The 26,642-nt window shown below is 44.1% G+C and overlaps 1 protein-coding gene across 1 annotated transcript in view; it reads right to left on the reverse strand.

Annotated features, from left to right (window-relative positions):
• hdac4 (histone deacetylase 4) overlaps positions 1 to 26,642 on the reverse strand; it is a 588,646-nt gene that overhangs the window by 467,409 nt on the left and 94,595 nt on the right. The window lies entirely within an intron of this gene.

Genomic DNA, 26,642 nt, shown 5'->3' on the forward strand with positions numbered 1-26,642 from the left:
AAATCTTTACGGTACAGACCTGTAGAGGAATAAAGTCCAACAGTACTAAACGATCCTGGTTTTTTCGGCCTCGGTAATAAGACGCTGCCTGCAGAGTCGTCTCAACTAACCGACCCTGAGCAGTGCTGCTGCTGCTTCAAATCCTCTGGTAACATTCCTAATGCAGAGTAGCTGGGTCACTGGCTCCGTCATACATCATTAGTGCCAGGCTTTTTGGGGCAGTAAAGCCTGTAGATTAGTGGCACTGATGTCAACTCGGCAGCCCCCGCAAACTGGGACACGAAAGATAATGGGCTCCATGAACCAGCAAAGCAGTCACCGTTGAGGGGTTCCATCTGCTCTCCGTTCAGCTTTTACCATGAGGATCTTTCGGTGGAAGCTAAAACGAAGGCGGAACCTCATAAGAACCGCCAGGAGCCACCACTGTCTCAATGCAGGGTTTTTACACAGTGCAAGCCCAGTGGGAAGAAACGGACTAAACATCTGCCACAAGCAGAACGAGGCCATAAGTAGGACAAAAAGCAGTGGCAGAAACATGAGTGCACCCCAGAGCACAGCCTGGGACGGAGTGGGAATGTTTGCAGATTGGGTGGAGAGACTGTAGTGATCGCAGGGTTTAATGTGTGAAGAAATGGCGCCGAATTGCAGAAACGCAACACCCGTTCGGAGACACGAGAAGAGCTCCAAGCGCTGTGTAATGTCCGTGGTCTTTTAAGATTCGTCACTTTCACACTCTGACATGACCCCAAGAAAAACCTTGGCCAAGTTCGGCAACAGACTGGGCGATAATTTGTTCTCCATGGCAGATTATATGAGGAAGATCCTCGAGCGATAGACCTGTGATTCAAGAACATTACTACATTCTGCTTAGACCGTGAAACATGAGCCAGCGTAAGCAGAAACTAAATCAACATGGCTGCACATAGCAATGGAAAGTATGCAAAAGGAGCACTTTGTTTAAAGGGGTACCAAATATAATATATACGGTTGCTGATGTGACGAAGTAACGTATTCTTAAGTATTCTATCAAATTTATATACTAGAAAACAACGGAATATCTTGGTAATTGTAAATATAATACTTTATACGCTAAACCGCACAAGAGTCGCCATTTTTAAAAGACCGTGACGTCAGTGCTACCCACTGCACTAGGAGAGAAGCGTGTAATCATGGCGTCGGGCGCATCAAGCGAAAGCGACGGCTCTGTCGAATCATACGAAGAGATCCCGCAAGACACTGCAAGCAGGCTATGGCTTAGAAGGGTACCGTTGTCGTTGTTAATTCATAGCATGCTCAGCTGCGTGAATGTGTCATGCACCGAAAATAAGAGATTTACAAGCCAGGAACGCCTCATGATGCAATACGCAAGAAAAGAAAGAAGATTTACTGCCATTTTACTTTGTATTTGAGTAAAGTGAATAAATAAACGGTCTGTGGAAAATACAGTTAATCCTGGGAACTGCGTGCACAGGAGTTTATTTTGTGTTTACTCCCCCCGGCTGGCTACTTATGTGTCATGGCTGGCTAGTATGAGCCTTAGTGGAAAGCCCTGGGAATGCGGAAATGTCAAGTTCGAGTTTAGATTTACGAGCCCGAAAAAAATGTCGAAAAACCGGCGTTAAAAAAAAAAAATTCACCCGCACAAACGGCACTCGCTCGGCCGGTGGACCGGAAACAGAACATTTTTTAATAATGGCCCGACGGCCCCGACACACTACTGCCTCCGCCGAGTGCGCGCGCACTCTGAACTGAATCAGCTCCGCGCATGCGCCGTGCGGCACAAAAAAACGTCAGCCACCATGAAGGAAGCAGATCCGGAGTTTTCAAACATTTGCTTAATCGCAAAATGGTATTCTAGCGAACAACAAAATAGTAAAGATTCAGAAAAACAAATCATTCAGTGATCATTTTAATAGTGTAATTTCATCCGAACTAGGCCGAACGCTCGATTTAGAACTACAAAAAGTCCGCGTGTCGGACATTTTAAGTACCTTTGTAAAAGTTCTGCAAATGTTGCGGTCAGCATTTAAAATGCTAACTTAAAGTTTTTGTACAAGTTTCAGTTGATTAAACTGTTATATTTTATTAAATGTGTCTGCTTTTGTAATAAAAAAGTGCTGAAAGAAAAAGCAAACACAGCATTGCGATTTCTTATCCATCCATATATTAAAAAAAAAAAAAAAATCCCTCCCTCCCGACTGAAAATTTTTTTGCTCACCCGGTGGACAGGAAACGGATTTTTTTGTTAAGGATGGCCTAAACACTCGCTATGCAGATCACTGTTTGAGGAGGAAAATATACAAAATCACTCATCTCGGACAGTCAGCAAGGCTTGTTGCTAATAACAGACGAACGTATCGGCGTCGATGGGGTTTTTTGCACTTCGAGTAAGAAATGAGCAAAGATCGAAAACATCGTTCCAACCTTTGAACTGCCGCAAATGAGGCAAGAAAAAACGCGGCATAAGAATAGAGACGCCACTTCGGATTTGCACAGTCAGTAGTACAACAGTTAAACAATTTACAACCAAGCTTGAGAAAAACACCTCCGAGAGATAATCATTGACTCATGAACAAACTTGCCCGAGCATTACGAAACATTAGTATACACGGTGTCATTAAACTCCACGGCTATAAACGGCTGATAAACCATGAGAAACCTGCTTTGCAAAAAACTCTCCAAAATGAAAGGTAATCAGACACCACACACACACACACAGAAACGTGTCAAGTGTTTGAGAAGCAAATGTATTGAAACCAAAGACATTCCAAAAGAAAAACGCCATCACTCAAGGATAAAATAACAGCAAAGGCATGTAATATCAGCCACAGGTGCATAAACAAACAAACTGTCTGGGGTTTTTTTTTGTTTTAAAGACGGCTGCTCTTGTTTCAGCCTTTCACCAGCTGTCCACGCGGAGTACGAGAGCGTACAGGCACCGATCACTTCAGCTCGTTCTCGCAAGGCTACTTTACAGAACTACAATTCTGTCCCGTTTACTTTTCCCTACAGCAGGTTAACACATAAGTGTGTCCCCAGGGTCATGGTGCAGCTCGAACAGACCACGCCGGATACGTTCGGAACACCGAAAACTGAAAGGTTCACCCCAAGAGCGCTGAAGATGCGCCATGCTAGGAATGCTAGCTCTGAAAACACTGAAACCGGCATCACTTTAAACGAACAGACTCCTCAGAAACGAGAGCGATCTGCACGTAGTTTGTGGTCTGGGAAAATCAAGAGGAGGAACTGTACCATCTTACCATCTTCCGACAATACAACTAACCTGATAAAAACATGGTAAACTTGGCACAGGGAGTTCATTACTAGCAGCAAACACTGACTTCGAAAGGGGAAGAAGAAAAAAAAAAAAAAGTCTCCACAAACACTCGGTGAGTGAAAATAACTCCTACTCAGTAAGCTCTTGACTATCAGCCGTTATCAGTTATCGACAGAGATAACAACGCAATTAAACAATGAAACGGACATTGTTTACAGCTGTGCTTTTTCACAAAAGTGAAATAAAAATCGGTCTCCACGATGTAAACCAGGGAAACATGAACAGACCTAAATAACATCCGGGACAGATGTACAATCCCGAGTAATAAAGTTCAATTTATATAGCGCCTTTCTCACACCCAAGGTTGCGTTACGGGGAGGGGAAGGGAAGGGAAGGGAAGGGAAGGGAAGGGAAGGGAAGGGAAGGGAAGGGAAGGAAGGAAGGGGGCAAAAAGTCCACCAAAAGAGGGTCAGGATATAATTCCAATGCCGTAGCTACCCACAACCCTACCAGAAGGTGCACACGAAGATAAATCCCTCACCGCCTGCAAAGCCGCTGCCGGGCAACATGACTCGGAACACCGCGCCACGGATCCACAAAGTGAGCGCAGAAGCACCACCACACATACCCCTTTTCCACCAAATCAGTTCCAGGGCTGGTTCGGGGCCAGTGCTGGTGCTGGTTCACAACTCGTTCAACTTGCAAGCCAGCTGAGAACCAGTTTGCTTTTCCATAGCTCGCGGTGCTAAGGGAAGCCACATCATTGCGTCGCTGTATACGTCAGTTACGTCGCTACGTTTGCATAAACTCTGGCGTGAATATCGAAGCAAAAACAACATGGAAGAAGCAACAACAACAACAATAATAATGGATGACTTTGCGTTTGTACAGCTGCTGCTTCTCGTCGCTTAAAAATGGCGATCTTTCGCGGTCTTGTTATTGGTCTTAACAACTCCGCCCCCCCCCCGCTGACGTAAGCGGTTCTTTCCTCTGGCCCAGCAGAGAGTTGGTGCTAGCCTGGAACCGGTTTTTTCTGGCCCCAGAGCCAGTTCTTTGTCAGTGGAAACAGAAAACCCGGTTCCAAACTAAGCACTGGCCCCGAACCAGCCCTGGAACTGCTTTGGTGGAAAAGGGGCAGCAGAGCGCCGGTTTGTCCCAAACCACCTGTACAGCCACCGTGACGCCACCGAGAAACATCGATCGGAACGCACCAAGGAATGAAGAAGGGAACCGACGCCACGCCACAACCGGCAGACAAAACAGTCAAACAAAAAACAAGACGTCAGAGTCGTCTATATCCCCCGCCCTGTATACCAGGTTTCAAGATATCATTTGTCACGTTTTTCAAGTTCTGCTGCAGGAACCCAACCCTACAGTACCTCTCTACACCGACCTCTGCAGCCCACGCCATAAACCCACCCGACCTTTGGTCCAGGGGAGCTAAAAATTTAAATTTCTCACATTTATTAGTATCAGAATGCACATATATCAACACATACACAGTACCAACTTTCAAGACCACACCACTCAGAGTTTTCAAGTTCTGCTCCGGAAACAAAACCTCCCCCGAAGACAAACCTGAGACACGAAGTTTGAAATCGTTTCTATGGAAACATGAAAAATTTTAATTTCTCAGTCTGAACAGGCACGTCTATATCACCTTGTTAACATGTATACCAAGTTTCAAATCCGTATCATGAATAGTTTTGGATATATGCTCCGGAAACGAACGTTGCTCTTAGAAACTAAGTCAAAATCTATTTTTTTATGTAAAAATTTGAAAAATACTTCTTTTTATTGTTTCCCCCCCCCCAAAAAAAAAAATCAAAAACAGCAATAGGCTCCAGTTCACATGTTGTTTGATATGTAACAAAGTCTCATGATGATATCTTCGGTAGTTTTAAAAAGATATGGACCTGAAACGGAAATGTGACTGGACAGACAGACGGAACCCGTTTCTATAAAAAAAAAAAAGAAAAAGAAAACGCTCCGGTGAGAAGCGGCAGTCCAAACGCGCACAGTGTACTCTCAGCCGGGTAGAAAACATGGGACGGTATGCTGAAACTGAAAACAACGATTTGTAAATAGTCTTTGACGTATATTGCACTCCAAACAATACAACAGCACATTATTTGACGTTTTACCTCATGAGTTTTATTGCGCTTTCAAAATAAACACATTTCAATTCTGATTCTTGCAACACATTTCAAAAACAGTTGGGAGAGTAAAGCATCTACCACTTTATAATGCTGCCATTCCTTCTCACAACACTTAACATGTTTAAGGACTGCCGTCGCCAACTGATGAAGCGTTTCGGGTGTTATTTTGTCCCGTTCTGCCTACAAACAGGTCTGAAGGCCTGCGACAATATGGAGTCGTCGTCATATTTTTCATTTCAAAACGCACCGCACATTCTTGATTGAGGACAGAGGGGGACGGGTTCCCTCTCCTTCTGCGGACCGTGGAATGTGCTTTTGTATTGTGTTGCTGAAATATCCCTGGAAAACATGTCGGTATCTCGGTGTACTTTTCTGCTGCCGTCACAAAAGTGTAGGTTACCTTTGTCGCGGGATGGGGTTGTCTCATACCCCTTTTCCACCAAATCAGTTCCAGGGCTGGTTCGGGGCCGGTGCTGGTTCACAACTCGTTCAACTTGCGAGCCAGCTGAGAACCAGTTTGCTTTTCCATAGCTCGCGGTGCTAAGGGAAGCCACGTCAGTTACGTCGCTGTATAGACCCTTCCCGCATGACGTCACCGCGCCGCGAGATTTCGGTAGTCGCCATATTGGAAGACCAAGTACACATCTATGCAAGTACATACATACATAAAACAAACTACACCTGAAATGTAGCCAGGGCCGGTTCTGCCCTAATCTGGACCCGTGCAACATCGCGCAACCCCCCCCCAAAAAAAAACCCACACCAGTCTAAATCAGGACAACCAGTGTTCGAACTACGGGGGTACACGGGGGATCCGAGATCCCTTGAAACAGACATGAGATCCCTTGAAAACATGATTTGGGAAATGTTGGGGGGGTCTCTAAAATATTGGCAAAATGATGTTTATTGACATAGCAATCGTGTGTAACGGGAAGCATTTGCATATCCGAAGTGTTGTGTTTACATCAAAGATAAAATAAACTGATATGACAACGACTGCTGCTGCCAGGTTGGTTGTTGAGTAGCCTGACTGGTTTTTTTTGCGTGTGGTATCATTGTTGACGCGAAGTTGTTTTTTGAACATGCCAATGCGGACACGATTTCCCCTGATGAGTTATGACTTCAGACGCGATGTGTGTGTGGAGTCCGCGTGATGTGTGCGTAAGATAGGCTTCTTGTGTGTTTGGAGATCCGCGCTCCGAGACAAGCGCAAGCACCCATTCTCATCTCATTATCTCTAGCCGCTTTATCCTGTTCTACAGGGTCGCAGGCAAGCTGGAGCCTATCCCAGCTGACTACGGGCGAAAGGCGGGGTACACCCTGGACAAGTCGCCAGGTCATCACAGGGCTGACACATAGACACAGACAACCATTCACACTCACATTCACACCTACGGTCAATTTAGAGTCACCAGTTAACCTAACCTGCATGTCTTTGGACTGTGGGGGAAACCGGAGCACCCGGAGGAAACCCACGCGGACACGGGGAGAACATGCAAACTCCACACAGAAAGGCCCTCGCCGGCCCCGGGGCTCGAACTCAGGACCTTCTTGCTGTGAGGCGACAGCGCTAACCACTACACCACCGTGCAGCGCAAGCACCCCCCAGGGAAAAAAAGGGACCCCCCGAAAATATCGGCATAGTTCGAACACTGAGGACAACCATCACATAACTATAAACATTTTATATCAACTATTTTAACTAAATGGGCTATAATAAATAAGCCTGCAGGCAGCCACGGCGGGCTGCCTCAGAAAAGTAACCATTTGTCCTACCTTAACTCGTTTTGCTTTTTCTGCCTCCTTTTTTGTATTTTCGACCCTGCGTTTATTTTCTTTCCTTTTCTGAAAACCCGATTTGGTCTTCCAATATGGCGCAGGGTTTGTTTACTTCCGGTTTCCGGTGACGTCAGTGGGAAGGGTCTATACCATAGGTCGCGTTAACCGACAATTGTCCGTCATTGACAGATTTTTTTTTTAGCTATGACGGAAAGATCTGAAGGCCGTCGGTCATTTTGACGGATGTTTACCGTTGCCGTTACCAATAACAATAATAGCCTAATAATAAAACATAATGAAACACACAATTGAAATGATTGGCAAGTTGTGGCAGAGTTTTCTTACATACAGTATACACAGTCTTCACTGCCGTCACTTTCAATCTGAAGGCCAATTTATGCTGACAACCCAGTCGTCGCAGATAGCGTCGCAGACAGTGTCTGCGTAGCCCCCCCACCTTCGCAGACGCTCTGCGCGCACCTCCCAAAAATTGTGACCACCGCAGAAGCCTCGCAGACAACGCCGCAGACAAGAGGGCTCTGATTGGTCCACTCTACATCCGCTGTACACGCACTTCCGCTTCCCTACTTTCCCGGTTTGGTTTGTTTTCACGACCGGCATTTTTAAAAACGCGAGCGAAGATGGAGCAGCACGAAGAGCGGTTGATTGAGGAAGTACGTACATCTATACGACTCCAGTTCTAGTCATTATAAAAAAAAAAGTTCTAGTCATTATAAAAAAAAAAAGTTCTAGTCATTATAAGTAACCGGAGGATAAACACTCCACTAACCACACCCACCAACTACTCCTAGCGACTTCGTGCCCCCTTGCGTTGTGCCGGTGAATAACATCGCGCACGCCTATTACTCCCGCTCAACAATAAATTACAACTGTCTGCGAAAAGCTATCTGCGAAAGCCTTGTCGCAAGAGCATGCAGAGGCCTTGAGCCGACGTTGCGGCAGTCTTGATGTTCAGTGCATAGGCTGCTCATGTATACACTGTAGGCACTGCGCAAGGCCGTTCCCCCCATCGCGCTCCTGACCGCGCTAGGACTTTTCTAACCACGAGCACAGTGAGATGGATTAATGTTTCCCTTCTCTGCAGAAGACACGTCATTTTTGCTATTAAAAAAGAGATGCATTGGGTTGTTTGTGTCGTTTCCCTGCCTGTACAATAGCGCTCATTTAGGCTAGTTGTTTTCTTGTTTTTAAAATGAAACAAATGTCGATTTATTGTATTCTTCCCCAGCAAGCTTAGGAACATCACTGCTCGAATATCTGCTAAACTATCATTTTAATGAGAGCACGGGTAGACAAACTAACATTTAAACATAACTTCGTTTTATTTAAGACCTTCCGTGTCCGGTTCCAGGCTCCGCGGGGTGCAGCAAGACCGCATGCTGCAGGATTTCCTCCCTATGAAGAGAGTACTTACTAGCAGGGTCGGGAAATCCAACTTTCAGAGGCTCTTGCCGGCTTCTGATCACTTCCCTGGGAGAAATGTTTCCCGACTTCAGAACTTTGGCTGAAGTGGTGCTGGTTATTCCAGTCTCCAGTGTCGCAGCAGAGCGCGGGTTCAGCCTTCAGAATAAAATTAAAACGTCAATGAGAAGTCGTCTGTCCGAGGCAAAGACGCAAAATTTAATGACAATTGCCTCGGCAGCAGTCTGCATTGACGACTCTGATTATGCACAAGCGAGCTCCCAATTTAAATCCATGCGGGCCAGAAGGAAGGTTTGAGCTCACGCAAACAGGTCAAATTAGATTGTCACTTAAACCGTTGTAGTGGACTGTTCATATTTTAACTGCAATTGTCTTGCTACGTTGTAAAATAACATTGTTCATATGCCCGTTACGGCACAACAGCCGCAATGTTTTTAGCGGCGGGAAAATGGGTTCACAAGTGACCGAACATCAGAATCTCTGTTCATCTTTTTGCATCATAAATACGTAAATAAATGATTAAATAATACAAGCTTGTTCTGTGAATTAATTTTTAAATGAAAATGAGTCCATGAAAACACAAGTTATTAAATATATAGCATTTATAGCCTATATACATTGTCATTTAAAAGCAGGGCTTTGAACCAGAATTTTTTTCCTATTGGTTCGTTCCGAACAGAAACGGAATTTTAACGTTTCCGGTTTTGGGTTCCACCATTAAATAGACGTTCCCGAACCGGTTAGAACAAAAAAAATTTGTTCCCGGAACGGTTAATTACGTTCCCTGTCAGCGGTTTAACAAATGGCTATAAAATTATGTCTCTGTCTTATCCAGCTTAAGCCAAATGTAGGCTAATTCTATTACAGCCTTCATTAAATAAGACAAGAAATAATTCAAAACAATTATTATTTCAAATGTTGGCGATTTGGATTCTCAGTATGTCTTCCCATCTACACAAACAGAAAAAGTGCCAAAAATGAAAGATAATTCGTTTAGTGTGTTACCAAAGGCTAGTCAGGCCCTATAGAGGGCTACCGCATGACGTCACCGCGCCGCGAGATTTTGTTAGGCGCCATATTGGAAGACCAAGTACACATCTATGCAAGTACATACATTCATACATACAACAAACTACACCTGAAATGTAGCCAGGGCCGGTTCTGCCCTAATCTGGACCCGGGTGCAACATCGCGCAACCCCCCCCCAAAAAAAACACCAGTCTAAATCAGGACAACCATCACATAACTATAACTATAAACATTTTATATCAACTATTTTAACTAAATGGGCTATAATAAATAAGCCTGCAGGCAGCCACGGCAGGCTGCCTCAGAAAAGTAACCGTTCAATGACGCAACTGAAAGCCTGCAGCCACGGCGGGCTGCCTCAGAAAAGTAACCATTTGTCCTACCTTAAAACTCGTTTTGCATTTTCTGCCTCCTTTTTTGTATTTTCAACCCTCCGTTTATTTTCTTTCCTTTTCTGAAAACCCGATTTGTGCCCAGACATTTTGTTCTGCTACCAACGAACTAACTCGTCAGGTCTCGTCTCTCGAGCCCGCGATGATTCCCGTGGGAGGGGCAACAACTGATACATTTTTACAAACAGCCAATAGGGAGGTTGCAACGTTCAGGCTCTCCTTTGCTCAGACACTCAGTAATGGAGACGTGATAGCAGTCCACCGTCCCACGCTCTCCATTCAGTCAGCGAACGTCACACAGGAAGTGAACCCCAGCGGGTCATAGAAACTTGCGCAGGAGAAGAATGGCTTTTTTATTTGTAGGCTACGGAAACTTTGAGGAACGAAATAAAAACCGGTATTAACCGGTTACCATTATTTTTAATAAGCGTTTCTGTTCCGGAACATAAAAAATAATAAAGTTTCTGGTTTCGTTTCTGTTCCATGTGAAATAGAAAAAGTTCCCGGTTTTCGTTTTCGTTCCTTGAACCGGTTCAAAGCCCTGTTTAAAAGTTAAAATAAAATGACAGATAATAATGGACAATGACGGAATTTTTACGACCCTGTCCGTCAAAATGACGGACAATGAAAAAGTCTAACGTAACCACTGTTGTATACGTCAGTTACGTCGCTACGTTTGCATAAACCTTGGCGTGAATATCGAAGCAAAAACAACATGGAAGAAGCAGAAGCAGCAACAACAACAATAATAATGGATGACTTCGCGTTTGTACAGCTGCTGCTTCTCGTCGCGTAAAAATGGCGATCTTTCGCGGTCTTGTTATTGTTGTTGGTCTTAACTCCGCCCCCCCGCTGACGTAAGCGGTTCTTTCCTCTGGCCCAGCAGAGAGTTGGTGCTAGCCTGGAACCGGTTTTTCTGGCCCCAGAGCCAGTTCTTTGTCAGTGGAAACAGAAAACCCAGTTCCAAACTAAGCACTGGCCCCGAACCAGCCCTGGAACTGATTTGGTGGAAAAGGGGCAGCAGAGTCCTTGGTAAACCCTGGCTTTTGGATTTGTCGTTGGTATCGATCTGGATGGTCCTTTTCATCTGTGGTCCAGAGCACACAACATCCATTTCTTTCAAAAAAAAAAAAAAAGATGTGGAATATGGATTTGTCTGACCGCAGTACACATTTCCACAGCGTGATGGTCCATCCTAGATGCCTCCAAGCCCAGAGAAGAAGTCAATGGCGCTTCTGGACACAGTTAACACACGGCTTCCTTTTTGCTCAGTAAAGTTTTAACTGGCATTTGTGGATGTAAATCTGCATTGTCGTGTTTGCCCATGTGGTTCTCTCAGCTCTAGATGAATGATGGTTCTTGACGCAGTGCCATCTGAGGAATCGGAAATCGCAGGTGTTCAGCTTAGGCTTGGGCTCTTGCTCTTTACACAACGAAATTCCTCCGGGTTCGTTGAGTCGTTTAATGATATTATGCACTGTCGAGGGTGAAATATCCAAATCCCTTCCAATCTTTCTTTGAGGAACACTGTTTTCAAACAGTTCAAATTATTTCCTCATGCGTACATTTGATGACAAACTGGAGATCCTCAGCCCATCTCGCCTCCTCAAAGAGTAGGCCTTTCCTGGATACTGGTTTTGTACCAATTGATGATTACAATCGCCTGTTGACATCACATCAGTATTTAATCGTTTTACCTCATTACCAGCCCTAAACTGCCCTCATCCCAACTCTTTTTGGAATGCGTTGCAGGCCTGAAACACAGGAATGGATGTCGAACAAATGAAATGAAGTTGACCAGACGAAACATGAAATATCTTGGGTTCATCCTGTCTGCGATGAAATACAAGTCAGTCAAAGTCAATTTAGAAATGACCATTTTCCATATCGTCAACTTTTCTGATTTAGGCTTCTAGGTTACTTGTTTCACTATCGCAGTACCACACCAAACTGTAGTGGTTAGCGCTGTCGCCTCACAGCAAGAAGGTTCTGAGTTCGAGCCCTGTGGCCGGCGAGGGCCTTTATGCATGGAGTTTGCATGTTCTCCCCGTGTCCGCGTGGGTTTCCTCTGGGTGCTCCGGTTTCCCCCACAGTCCAAAGACATGCAGGTTAGGTTAACTGGTGACTCTAAATTGACCGTAGGTGTGAATGTGAGTGTGAATGGTTGTCTGTGTCTATGTGTCAGCCCTGTGATGACCTGGCGACTTGTCCAGGGTGTACCCCGCCTTTCGCCCGTAGTCAGCTGGGATAGGCTCCAGCTTGCCCGCGACCCTGCACAGGATAAGCGGTTACGGGTAATGGATGGATGGAATACCATACCAAACAAAAGTACCATCCTTAGAATTCCTGAATTCTCACTTCATCTCATAGAATCAGGGAGGGTTTTTTATTTTTTTCCAAGAGGAGTTCATCAAGCACTGACCAAGCCAAAAAGATGACAGGGTTTATTTTAAATCCATAGTAACTATCTTTCTAATGCCTTTCAGTCTTATCTGGGGGGGAGGGTGTCAAGGTTTTGTTCATACGGACCACCGACAGGAGTGCCAAAAGCCAAAGTCCTTCCCACGCCATGTGGCGCATAGGGTGACGCCGATCTCCGTTCGCATAGCCCTCGGCCTCTCGCCTATTTCATAGCTAGGGTTAAAGTGGGGGGGCTAGTCCTCTGGTAGCCGTGAGAGTTTGACTCCCCACTCGCATCTGCCAGACGGCAGTAGGTACCATTTATATGATGGTATGACCCAACCGTGAGTTGAACTCGCGATCTCCCGATCGAGAGGCGGACACGCGAGCCACTAGGCCACTCGCCGGTCCCCACCAGGAGTGCAGTTCTATTGTAAAAATTGTTCCAAAGTAAATATGAAGACTTCAATACAACCCCGACCCCAGTAAACTGGGGGGGGGGGACGACACTGGAACTCAAGCTGGATTTATACAAATCAGTCCTGAAGCATTGAGGCAGTATCTTGCTTGCTTGCGCTCCTGCTTCAGTGAATAATTTCCGCCCTGTTTTCAACCCAGACTCCAATTTAGGCATTTTTGGACCAGATTAACTTTTTCATAGTTCTCCGAACTGCTGGAGGAAGTTCCCCCTTTTTGTGTCTCCGTGCTGCAGGGACGAAGAAGGATCGTAGTTCTTATGGCGCTGTTTTCGAAGGACTTTTTAGCTACTTCAGGGTGGGTCCTCTCCTAGCACAAGAGGAACCATGAGTGACGCAAGTGTACTGTGATTGGTCCAGACAAAAGTGTACTTGGTCAAACGTAAGCCAATGCAGCACCGGCAACCACCATTTTAAAAAATCTGTGTAAAACGTTATCCGTGTGAATAACAGCCTTGTGAATTTAAAAAAAGACTGACAGGGAAGTCCAGGCTTTATCGAGCGTAAATGCAAGAGAGGAAACAAAAATTACGCTGTAACACGTCTACGCAAAATCTAAAAACCTTCACTCGCATCACACTAGCGAGCCAGCTTACATCCCGTCAGCGTTCCTACAGCTGGTGCGAGTGCAAACAGAAAAATAAATAAATAAATACCCTTGAAGGTATACAGATCTCAGGGATGCTCCCCAAGTTTCATCCACAAGTCATCTCCAAGCCTTATTTCTTGCCACCATCATCAGGGATCTAGAGCTACGTACGATATCCGAATTGCCGTAAAGCCGCTTTGTGATGGCGTCTCTTGTTAAATAAATTCTATCGAAATAAAACCAATTTGAACTGGCCATCTAGAACATTGACGGCAGTTAAAACGGACAGATTTGCTGAAATGGAAAGAACGCCACCACGATTGGACCTCTGTGCGACCTCCAGGGCATGTTAAGGAGTCCACACCCGTAGGAAACGTCACCCCACTCGTTTTCCATGCACCTTTTTCCAGATCTTATGGAATTCTGAAAGCACGTTCATGAGAAAGATGAGCTCAGCCTGATGTTGGTGAACCTTAGTTGCTGCAGACATCCTCATCTGTTCCACCCATTACATCAGCAGACCAGCGCTGGATTAACACGCCTGGACAACAAGGCCTGCACAACTCCCACACTCTACTGATGGAAAAGGAAACGACCTGCTAATGAGCTTCACATTTCTGGTCTAGACTAGGATCAAGGTAAAACCGGAGGAGTATGGGGTGGATAGATACACACAAAGCTCAGTGCTAACACAGCTAACGCTTCATCAGTAACGCTTAAACAGTGTCTGGAAAAGTGGCCAATGCAAGCTGCTTCTGACATCCCGTCTGATATTTCGATTAAGCATTAAAGCTACACCGCCTTTCAGATTTTTCAAGCCGAGGTCATAAAAAGAATTTTCCCCGACACCTGATTATTTTTGTTTAGTGGAACGAAAGCTACTGAATTCGAATCACACACTTCCAATTTTATTAGTTTTTTTTAAACCGAACGATTAATGAATTGATCTCCACGTGGCCCTAAATTCTCCGCTATTTTTTCCTGCTTCACCATGACGCAATACAAGATACTACATCATGCATGACGTGGTGGGCTTTCCCCGTTCGCCCAAGGCATTGTGGGATACAAATTTGAAGCAGGAGAGAAAAATGGAGGACGTGAGTGTGCGAATGAAACGTGAAAGACCGACTACAGTAACGGAAAGAAAGCAAGAAGAAAAGACGTTATGTAATATACAAAGGAAAGGAAACGCAGGACCAAACTAATAAATATCGGCGCTCAGCGAGCACCTCGGTGTGATCAGCTGTTCATTTAGCGACAGAATGATGCGCACACACACACGGACTTCCTCTGTCTGTGCGAAGCGAGAGATTTCATGCGCGTTATTTGCCACGAAATCCCCTCAAATTAAATAACTTCCCAGCCACACAATGGCCCCATTATTATTTTTTTTAGCTATTACAGAAATAAACATACATCACAATGACCAAATTTCAGAGTGAACCAAATTTCACTGATTTTATGAAATCGAAAGGCCGTCTACTTTTCACCGGGCGCAAGTCAAACCTGAAAAGTGGGATGGAAACAAAATGACAAAGTCGGGTGATGTGACGAAAAAAAATATATTTTTCTTCTCAATAATGTCATTTTTGACATACTTTACGAATCATCTGCCAAACTCTAAAACTATCAATAATAATAATAATAATAATAATAATAATATAATTTTATTGAACGTTTATAGTCAAAAACGTTGACCGTTTATAAAATACTTGGATTTCATGGCGACAAAAATATTTTACTTTTAAAAGGAGTGAAAATACAAACAAAATATCTGAAGCGCTGTGACAATTTCCATCTTTTTCCCCTCAAATCAACAAGTTGTAATTGTTATAGGGCTGTGCGATATACTCGATATATCGCCGAAAATTCTGTGTGCGATACATAAAATTATATCGTAACTATCGAGTATTTTATGGTCATCTTCCGACTTGCGTTTGTTTCGTGTTTGTTTAAAACATTTCCCGGTGGTTTTCTCCCTGTCCCTCAGGCAGTAACGTGAGAGGCTGCCTAAGGGTAAAGAAAACAATAACGTCACGCACTCGCCAACCAATCCCGGGCGACATCTCGGTGCTGAAAGGAACTTCCGGGAAGATTTTCTAGTTTCGGTTGTGTTGCTAGATCGGGCGGTTTTAAGTGCATTTTGGCGGGTTTTTATGGAATCAATTTTGTGCCAAAATGTTCATACAATACTTTTGAAATATCAAACAAAAATGACAAATCAAAATACAAAAAAAAGTCAATTGTTTTAGACTGGCAAACAAATTATTCGTGTAATCGTGCAAAATATCAGTCTATTACTCTTCAGAAACCTTTTATTTTTGTTCCGCGTCTTTCTCGGTTTTGTTTGACGTAATTTATTAACCCCGCCGACAGTAGTCGGAGGGGTTATTATTTTCACCTGCGTCAGTGTGTGTGTGTGTGTGTGTGTGTGTGTGTGTGTGTGTGTGTGTGTGTGTGTATCTGTCTGTCTGTCTGTCTGTCTGCAAGATATCTCAAGAACCAATGGATCGATTTGGACCAAATTTTGTACGTGTTGCCAATCACCCAGGAAGGAAACCATTAAATTTTGGAGGTCAAAGATCAAAGGTCAAGGTCATGGCAGAACTTCGAAATTTTCGCCCAATGTATTTTAATAGGGAAAAGGCGGGGTTTGCACTCGTTAGAGTGTCCCTGTCTAGTTTTGGTTGCGATTCCAGCTTTCTCGTTTGCGCTCCCTGACTTTCTGCTTGCAGTTTTGGCACAAACTTGACGTGTGGGTGGGCTGTCCAGGAACGCATTCCCATTGGCTAACTTGTGTTTGACTGACAGCTACGCTCAGCCATTCCCTACTCGGATTCTGGCGGGCTGTTTGACGAGTGAGCGATCCATTGACGGTAAACAAGGATGGAGTGGACTTCAGTGGCGACTATGATACTGAATTTACACTTTGTTGAATTAATTCAATATCATAGTCGCCACTGAAGTCCACTCCATCCTTATTTACCGTCAATGGATCGCTCACTCGTCAAACAGCCCGCCAGAATCCGAGTAGGGAATGGCTGAGCGTAGCTGTCAGTCAAACACAAGTTAGCCAATGGGAATGCGTTCCTGGACAGCCCACCCACACGTCAAGTTTGTGCCAAAACTGCAAGCAGAAAGTCAGGGAGCGCAAACGAGAAAGCTGGAATCGCAACCAAAATAAATTACGTCAAGCAAAACTGAGAAAGACGCGGAACAAAAATAAAAGGTTTCTGAAGAGTAATAGACTGATATTTTGCACGCTTACACGAATAATTTGTTTGCCAGTCTCAAAAAATTGACTTTTTTTTCTTTTTTTGTATTTTGATTTGTCATTTTTGTTTGATATTTCAAAAGTATTGTATGAACATTTTGGCACAAAATTGCTTCCATAGGTTTTGAACATATTTTGGGCTGGAAAACGTCAGCAGTATCTGGCAACACTGCCGGCGGGAAGATTTCCTAGTTCCGGTTTACAGCGCTGACTCAGTTCGTGCAATCGCTGGTGCTGCATAGGCTACCGTGTAAGCTCTGTCAATTTCAGCGACAAATTAAAAATGGAAGCGGACGAATTGGTTCCTAAAAGAACTAGTAAGGGGTCAGTCATCTGGCATTTTTTGGATATCGCGAAGAGGACGTGGAACAGCAAATGCCAGTTTGTAAAGTGTGCAAAAAAAAACCCTGTCATCACGAAAGGCAATACCAGAATTATACACATCTGAGAGGCAGAGCCAGAAAACATTCAGTTCAAAAGTGTGCAAAGAGAAAAATGATGTTTTGCAGATCTCTCTCTTCTCTCCCTCAATCTCTCTCTCTATTGTGAATGTTCCAGTGGTTCTCAGTAGTCAGGTTAATAGCTTGGAGATCTATTTTTTTTAATAATTTAATGAATGAGCACTTTTCTTATTTAGGCTAAATGTCTTTCTCAGTGTTGAGTTTGCACTTTATTGGTTTGAGCTCTGAGCAGCTCTGTATTGTTTTGCCCTTTTGTTGCAATTTTCAAGATTGTTTTTGCAGTTTGTGCCGCATCTTTGTTGAATAAAAATAGTCTTATTTCAACTCAGTTGTGATTAATCACCAACATGACAATTTAAAATGTGTTGTTGAAAACCACCTGTAAAGTTAACCAAGAATGTGATTTAATCTGCAGGGATTGTAGTGAAAACAGTAAAGAGTAAAAGTTAGATTTCATGGGGTCCTTTAGAGGAGATTTCAATATATCGAGATATATACAGTATCGTATATCGTGAAATGGAGAAAATGTATCGGGATATTCATTTTTTCCCATATCGCACAGCCTTAAACTGTTATAAAACTTCACAAACGCATTCAAGGATCTTGCAACATCTCAGAAAAGGAGACTGCGGTGAAATTATATCACGACACTGATTGATAATGCCTGAAAATTTTTATTGGCCCGCCCTGCACTCAACGGCTTTGAAGACAAACCGGACTTTCCGTCTCGACTGTAAAAGCTGACGAAACGGTCGAGTTTAGCTCAAGGGGGCTGCAACGCGGCGTCTAAAGGCCGCTCCTTCAGAGATGCGTGCGCGGCTCGAAGTGACCGAGGCATGACACAAAACAAGCAAAGCTCAACAACGTCCGCAACAGAGTCGTCCTTTCAGTCATTGAGAACAAACAGCATTCAGAGTCTTTTTCCTCATTAAAAAAAAAAAAAGCGCTAAAGTATTGTCTGACTGAACTGATACATGGGGGGGGGTGGGGGGGGGTAATGAGACAGCATTGCTTACAGCCATCTCCGAAAATAATCTTCCTCTTTCTCGGAGATGACAGTTGGCTAAAGGCATCATTGGCAGAGATGCGCAGACGGATCAAGCGCAGATATTTGAACGAGAATCAAAAGGCTTTTCTGGCACTGCGACTCGCAGCCCTGAAGGTCTGTCATGTGTCGTTCCTGTAGCGGACACAGGCGAACGTCCTCGGCCACGGCAAACGGGTTTATTAGGACAGAAATCCGGATCGCAGAAAGACCTAATTGAAACTGGAGCCTGGCTGATAGTGCTGCTTTGAGTGTCGTCCTCTCAGTGCTCGGGAGATGATACGACGATAACGTCGCAAATCAACCCCTCCTTTAGGAGAAGCGAGGGAATATTCCACGCTCGCAGCTTGTATTTCATTCTTATGAAGCCCGGCCTAGTGACTACAGAGCGGCTCTGGATTTGCAAAGCCGGGCCTCTTTTCTACACTTTCAACCCTTAACTGTTCACACATTTGTGTTTGGAAGTGTTCCGCATGGGTCGTTAGCGTCACGTGAACGCGCATCTGTCCTGCAACCTTTTTCAAAAATCAACATCATGCGCGTGTTTCGGACCGAACAGATAACATGTTCTGAAAAAATACATACATGTTATTTCCCAGCTGGGAGGTCCGTATGGTGGAATACCGTGACCGAGGTCTTGAAAGTACTGAGCGAGGCCCTCTGGGCCGAGGTCAGTATTCAAGGCCGAGCTCACGGTATTTCACCATATGGACTGACCTTAAGCTGGTAAATAATATTTTTATTTTTTTCTTTACCAAATTCTTTTTTTTTTTTTAAGATATTTTTTGGGCTTTTTTTCACCTTTATTGGATAGGACAGTGTAGAGACAGGACAGGAAATGAGTGGGAGAGAGAGACGGGGAGGGATCAGGAAATGACCTCGGGTCGGAATCGAACCCGGGTCCCCGGATTTATGGTATGGCGCCTTAGCCACCTGAGCCACGACGCCCCCCCTTTACCAAATTCTAACAGAAAACGAGAGCGCCCGAAAGGGAAAACCGAGCCGAGCCGCCATTTTGAATCCTCATTCACGGCTGTAATGCAAATGGCTTCCTCTTCGGTATACAAGTGCACTTCCATGCAGGCCTTTGAACCAGAATTTTTTTCCTATTGGTTCGTTCCGAACAGAAACGGAATTTTAATGTTTCCGGTTTTGGGTTCCACCATTAAATAGACGTTCCCGAACCGGTTAGAACAAAAAAAATTTTGTTCCCGGAACGGTTAATTACTGTACGTTCCCTGTCAGCTGTTTAACAAATGGCTATAAAATTATTTCTTTGTCTCATCCAGCTTAAGCCAAATGTAGGCTAATTCTATTACAACCTTCATTAAATAAGACAAGAAATAATTCAAAACAATTATTATTTCAAATGTTGGCGATTTGGATTCTCAGTATGTCTTCCCGTCTACACAAACAGAAAAAGTGCCAAAAATGAAAGATAATTTGTTTAGTGTGTTACCAAAGGCTAGTCAGGCCCTATGCATTGATAGGCTAACAGAGGTTAACGTCATTTAATGTTCGCGAGCCTCTCATTAACGTGGACAAATATATTGATATCGTGTTTGAAATAGACTTTTTGAATAACGATAGACTGCAATATTTACCTCTTATTTAAGATGTGGAGACGTGATAGTAGTCCACCCTCCCGCTCTCTCCATTCAGTCAGCGAACGTCACACAGGAAGTGAACCCCAGCGGGTCATAGAAACTTGCGCAGGAGAAGAATGACTTTTTTTATTTGTAGGCTACGGAAACTTTGAGGAACAAAATCAAAACCGGTATTAACCGGTTACCATTATTTTTAATAAGCGTTTCTGTTCCAGAACATAAAAAATAATAAAGTTTCTGGTTTCGTTTCTGTTCCATGTGAAATAGAAAAAGTTCCCGGTTTTCGTTCCTTGAACAGGTTCAAAGCCCTACTTCCATGGCAGGAAAAAAACTACATTTTGCCGCCTATGTAGTCCCCTATTTATACAAAATTGAGTCATTCAGGATTCAGCCATGTTTTTGCTCGGCGTTAGCAACAGTTAGAGGTTTTTAGCTTTCTCCTGAAATGTTTTCTTTTATTTCTTCTTCCTCAGGGTAGTAAAACTCGCTTTCGCTGTGAACACTGTCGTTATCGCTATCCATGCTGTACAATTAATGCTGTTCTCCTGAGAAATGCCAAAATAAATGTTGGCAAAAATTGCTAGTACGTTTGTTGTTGTGAACGAGCGAGTCACCAGAGGTCCGTAACCGGGATCCGTATCGTAGGATACGGACCCGCTCGCCAGCCAATCAGAGCGCAGGATTTGATGGAAACCGGACCGCGATAAAACAGTTATTCCACAAAATCCGAGTCGTACATGAGCTGATGGCCGACGAGGCGTGGCGCACCGAATCGCCGCCTATAAGCCGTGTACGACGAGGTTGAGTGGAATAACCGTTTTATTCTATCCACATTCACTGGATTTTGAGAAAATGGAGCTTTTTTATTTTTTGCAAATTCGATAAATAAAAACTTTCAACAAAACGTCCGACAAAATAATTTCCGCTTAGAATGTAAACAAACCGGCAAAACTACAGGAGCAATTTGTGAAATAATAATAATAATAATAATAATAATAATTCTTGAAAAAAAATTCCCACTCTCCATATTTTGTTGCTTTTTTTTTTGTCTTTTGTATTTTTGTGGGGTTTTGTTCTTCTTCTTTAGGGTTTTTTGGTGGTTCGCAAACCAACTTTAATGTGCATTACCTCCATCGACTGGGCTGGAGTATGGAACAGGAGATATTTTTTTGGGGGGGCGGGGAAGACGACCCCGATCTATCTTTTTGCTAATCCTGTTTCTTTTAAATACTTGGTCATTTTTGGGATTTTGTTTTCGAGTAGAGTTTTTATTTCGTCCTCGGGTGGTTCCGCAACACGCGCCGCCGGTTTGTTTTTCTCTACTCACGGTATTCCGGGGTTTCAGTCACGTGACTTTTCTTGGCAGTTTTACCGGAAGTGAAATAGCTGGCGGTCTAAACGGCTGCCGTAGTGCAAACAACTAGCGATAAGTTATCAGAGTTCGCTCGTGATCTAGAAGCGGCTGCTGGCTTTAGATATATTCAGAAGATTGCTGTGTGCAGTGGAATCGACCCGACAGTCTGGGAAAGAAGGATTTGTCATACGATCTTGAAAACGACCCTTCAGTCGAGTTCCCCGACGTCTCGAACTATCTGGTGTTGCAGACGTCCTTCTACACCGCAAAACAGATGAAAGCGTGGAAGAGTACAGAGGCTTACAACTTTTTTTGTACGTGGCTGGGTAAAGGACCTCGCTATCAAGTCGCTGCCCAATGAATCCTGGATTGTTTTTGCCCGTGTAAGGTTTTTTTTTTTTTAAGCTTTGCGTTCGCGTCTTTACAACGAAGCGCTGCAAGTTGAAGTGTAAACAAACAACAGTTGGCTTGATTCTCCCTCGTGTTGGCTCTTATCTCTCAGCTAAACCATTCACAAAGATCATCAGAAACCCCTTTAAAGACCTGGATCTTACTGAAACAAGACGGAGACGTGATCACGGCGCATTGTAACTGTACGGCTGGGGAAGAATTTTGTCGCGACCTTCATGCATATGGACTTTGTGAGGAGGAAACAAAGAAACGGCTGGGGACTTTAGCGCTTCGTGACTACAAAAAGTACCGTAAAATAGCGACGCACAGCAAGAAAAGCAGTTGGAAAACACTAAGGCCGGAGCTGAGAGCGAAATACAAACCTTTCACCAAGTGATCACTGCAAACTCGAGCACGCTTCGACTCGGCTCGCTTCGATTTTTTCGAAAGCCGCCTTTCTCGCCGTCTTTTTGTGAAATCCTGTGTTCGCTCACCCTTTTTTATTAGTTCACGGCGAACCCTGAAGAAACTTTCATCAGTTTCACGGTTCGATCGATTCGAACAACGCAAGCGTAAGGCGTTTTTCATGCGAGCGACGCGCCTTCTCCGTACAAACGCTTCGTCAACTGAGCTTCGGTAGACCACCAGCCAAAGTTCTGAATAACTAATGAGGTGGATATGACGTCACATGAAACCCAGCAATATGTGCTGATCTCCTAGTAGTAGAGTAGCCAATCAGAGCGTGCGATTGCTCACATCCAGTGAATCTGGATAGAATAAAAATACATATAAGCATAGGAGCAGTTTGCTTGTCGGTTTCAGAAAGCTTTTTTTTTTTTGCACATTTGGGATCCTGCAGGTCGCGACAAAAACGGTGCAAGCAGGAGGTTTTTACTTTCATGCCGGTCGCTTTCTTTGACTTTCAAGCCCTCACACATATGAAGCTTGTGAAACAAATAAAAAAAAGGCCACGTTGCGGGAAGCTTTTAGCGCGTTCATTTAGGACGCGCTGACAATGCTGCTTCCTCTGGGTTTTCACGAGTGTTTCCAAGAGCACTGGGAGAGAGTTTCACGTTTAATAAAAAAAATAAAAATAAAAAAATCTAATTTAAGTCAGGAAGAGTCCTTCAGGCTGAGGCCACACCCACTGATACAGATGTGAATATCCGGCGCAGTACCAACAGACAGCTTCAAAACAACTCGTACCCGTTAGATACATGTCCACGCTTCAAATCTGTATACTTTAGATTCTTCTTAGTTATTCATCGAATAAAAAAAAAAAAAAAAAACCTCAACTGTTCAAGCACCAATCGCCAAAGCAGATCCCTTGTATGTGAGAATGTACCCACACTGGGGCTCCTGAGTGGCACAACAGAAAAATGCTCGCTTCATCTCACCTCACCTCATTATCTCTAGCCGCTTTATCCTGTCCTACAGGGTCGCAGGCAAGCTGGAGCCTATCCCAGCTGACTACGGGTGAAAGGCGGGGTACACCCTGGACAAGTCGCCAGGTCATCACAGGGCTGACACATAGACACAGACAACCATTCACACTCACATTCACACCTACGGTCAATTTAGAGTCACCAGTTAACCTAACCTGCATGTCTTTGGACTGTGGGGGAAACCGGAGCACCCGGAGGAAACCCACGCGGACACGGGGAGAACATGCAAACTCCGTACAGAAAGGCCCTCGCCGGCCACGGGGCTCGAACCCGGACCTTCTTGCTGTGAGGCGACAGCGCTAACCACTACACCACCGTGCCGCCCGCTCACTTCATTATAAAACTAAATTTAAACCCACGCTCATCCGTGAGCGCAAACCTGCTTGGGTAGGAGGGGCTTACTCTGTCTGCTCGGCCAATCACAGCGACATTATGGCCCTTTTCCACTACCCTTTTTCAGCTCACTTCAGCCCGACACGGCTCGCGTTTCGACTACCTCAGAGCAGCACGACTCCGCTCGCTTCAGCCTTACTCAGCACCCAAAACTCGCACGGTTTTGGAGTGGGGCTGAAGCGAGCCAAACCGAGCCGAGTGGGGCTAGGGGCGTGAGCAGACACTCCCCTGTGCACTGATTGGTGAGGAGGAGTGTCCTCACATGCCCACACACGCCCCGCGAGCACGCTGGGATCTGTAAACACCGTAAACCCGGAAGAATTACGAATTACGAGAATTTCTGAAGCCTTATGCGCCTCGCCTCATCTATATGCTCTTGCCAGTATCTGTTGGCGTTGTCGGTGACAACAAGCCACAGCACCAAGACCAGCAACACTAACGACTCCATGTCCTCCATGTTTATTGTTTACTATCCGGGTCGTGAGACTACCGCTTAAAAGATCACTGATGTCACTGTTTGCGCCGCCTAACGACATCACGTGACGTCCACCCCCTTTCGCTAACTCCACCCAATGTGTCCACCCACTTCCAGCCAGCACGGTTCAGCGCGGTTGTAGTCGAAATGCAACTCCAACAGCCCCACTCAGCTCGACTCAGCCCAACTCAGCACCGCACGGCTCAGCCCGACTCAGCCGCGTTGGTAGTGGAAAAGCAGCATTAGATAACAGCGTATACTGTATCTGTGAGCTCATGTATATGGAACCGATCGGATAGCTTTTTCCTCAGAGTTTGTTACACCGTCCCGTGTTTCACAGCAGCAGCTGGGGAAAAAAAAAAAAAGCGATTAGGCCATCCTTAAAAAAAAATCCGTTTCCTGTCCACCGGGTGAGCAAAAAAAAATTTTCAGTAGGGAGGGAGGGATTTTATTTATTATATATATATATATATATATATATATATATATATATATATATATATATATGAGTGATTCCACACTTATGGGTACTGAAATGGGGACATGAACTTATTCACCTAAAACCATTTCTTTTTTTACCATCAGGTCACAAAACATGTAATCTTTAATGAATGATATGTTAAAAGATAACTTTAATTTTCTGAGATGTAATAAAAACATATTTATATGCCAAAGTCAAGCCTATGAGTTCCAAAATGATGTCTGTTCCATTACTTCTGTTACGATTGTCCATCTCGCGTCTGTTACAAATTAATTACAATCCAGCTATATACCATGTTAATCTTATTGAAAGAATGTGTATGTTTATTCTACTACACATGTTTATTAATTATATTTGCTAAAACATCACCTTCCTATGTTTCAAAAAGTAATTCTACATTGTTAAAATTGAGAATATATATGTCCACAACACTTCTGTTACGTTCTGACTTTGGCATATAAATATGTTTTTATTACATCTCAGAAAATTAAAGTTATCTTTTAACATATCATTCATTAAAGATTACATGTTTTGTGACCTGATGGTAAAAAAAGAAATGGTTTTAGGTGAATTTTTAAAAATAAGTTCATGTCCCCATTTCAGTACCCATAAGCGTGGAATCACTCATATATATATGGATGGATAAGAAATCGCAATGCTGTGTTTGCTTTTTCTTTCAGTACTTTATTACAAAAGCAGACACATTTAATAAAATATGACAGTTTAATCAACTGAAACTTGTACAAAACCTTTTTTATTTGCTACAGACACAGTTTTTAATTCTGTCCAGCCAACCTGCATTAGTTCCATAAACGCATTTTTTTTGTTCGGTTCCGTTCTCATTTTGAATAGATCTATTAGGTTCTCCTACAGATTTGTCAGGGTCATTAACAAAGTAGGTAATGAATTTCGCATAACAAAACTCAAAAGCCGTTTGGAACGTCTCGGATGGATCAAGATCAAACGAATTTTCCAGTGATGGTCCGACACACGGACTTTTTGTAGTTCTAAGGCCGAATCCCATTTCACCCCTTGGACCAACCCCTTGGCCCTTCCCCTCCATTTTGCGCGTTCACGTGAAGGGGTAGGGGTATCCCAATCCCAGTTAACGCGGAGGGGTAGGGGAAGGGGTAGGGCTTCTGTACCCCTCCAAACGGAGATTTTCCTGGAGCAGACTCCGAACGAAGGGGTTTGAGTGATTTCCCACAATGCCATGCGGATTTCAGCGAGATTTCATGCGGATTTCAGAAAGATGGCGGTTCCCGCGGCGAAAGATTGTCATAAATGTATTTTCTCCATTATTTACGTGTTTTAAGTTGTTATCCAGAGGAAACACGCCGCTTGATTCGCTTTCGAGCTGAGAATGAGCAGCGATTTCTGAAATCCAAGCTGCTGCTAAAAAGCTTTGGGAGTGAGTATTGTTTTCGGTTGCTTGACTGCGTACGTTTTGTTCTGTTATTCTCGCTTTTATTGTTTACATGAGTGTTCTGACACCTCATTCTGTCGGATGTGGTGCACGAAGCGCCAAAGATATCCCATTCAGTGGTGTTAGTTAACAAATCACACCCTGCCAGCAGAGATTTCTGGTTCTGCCTCTGGCTCTGACTGTAGCGGCTGGTCGCAGCCAATGACGCATTTGGTCGCGTTTTGCTAACGTAAACGCTGACGGAGGTACGCGATGACGTATGCGATCGTTGAAGGGCTATCCCAATATGTAAGGGTTGAATTTCAAGCCCTATCCCTTGTAGCTCAGTTTCAAGGGGAAGGGCCAAGGGGAAGGGGGAGGGGAAGGGGTAGAAATTAGAATTGGGATTGGGCCTAAATCGAGCGTTAGGCCTAGTTCGGATGAAATCGCACTATTAAAATGATCACTGAATGATTTGTTTTTCTGAATCTTTACTATTTTGTTGTTCACTAGAATACCATTTTGCGATTTCACACTTAAGCAAATGTTTGAAAACTCCGGATCTGCTTCCTTCATGGTGGCTGCCGTTTTGTTGTGCCGCACGGCGCATGCGCAGAGCTGATTCGATTCTATATTCTGCGCGGAATGCAGAAATGTCAAGTTCGATTTTAGATTTACGAACCTGAAAAAAATGTTGAAAAACTGTCGTTAAAAAAAAAAAAAACACATTTCAACCACACAAACGGCACTCACCCGGCCGGTGGACCG

This window comes from Neoarius graeffei, chromosome 9, assembly GCF_027579695.1.
Source record: "Neoarius graeffei isolate fNeoGra1 chromosome 9, fNeoGra1.pri, whole genome shotgun sequence".
NCBI lineage: Eukaryota > Metazoa > Chordata > Actinopteri > Siluriformes > Ariidae > Neoarius > Neoarius graeffei.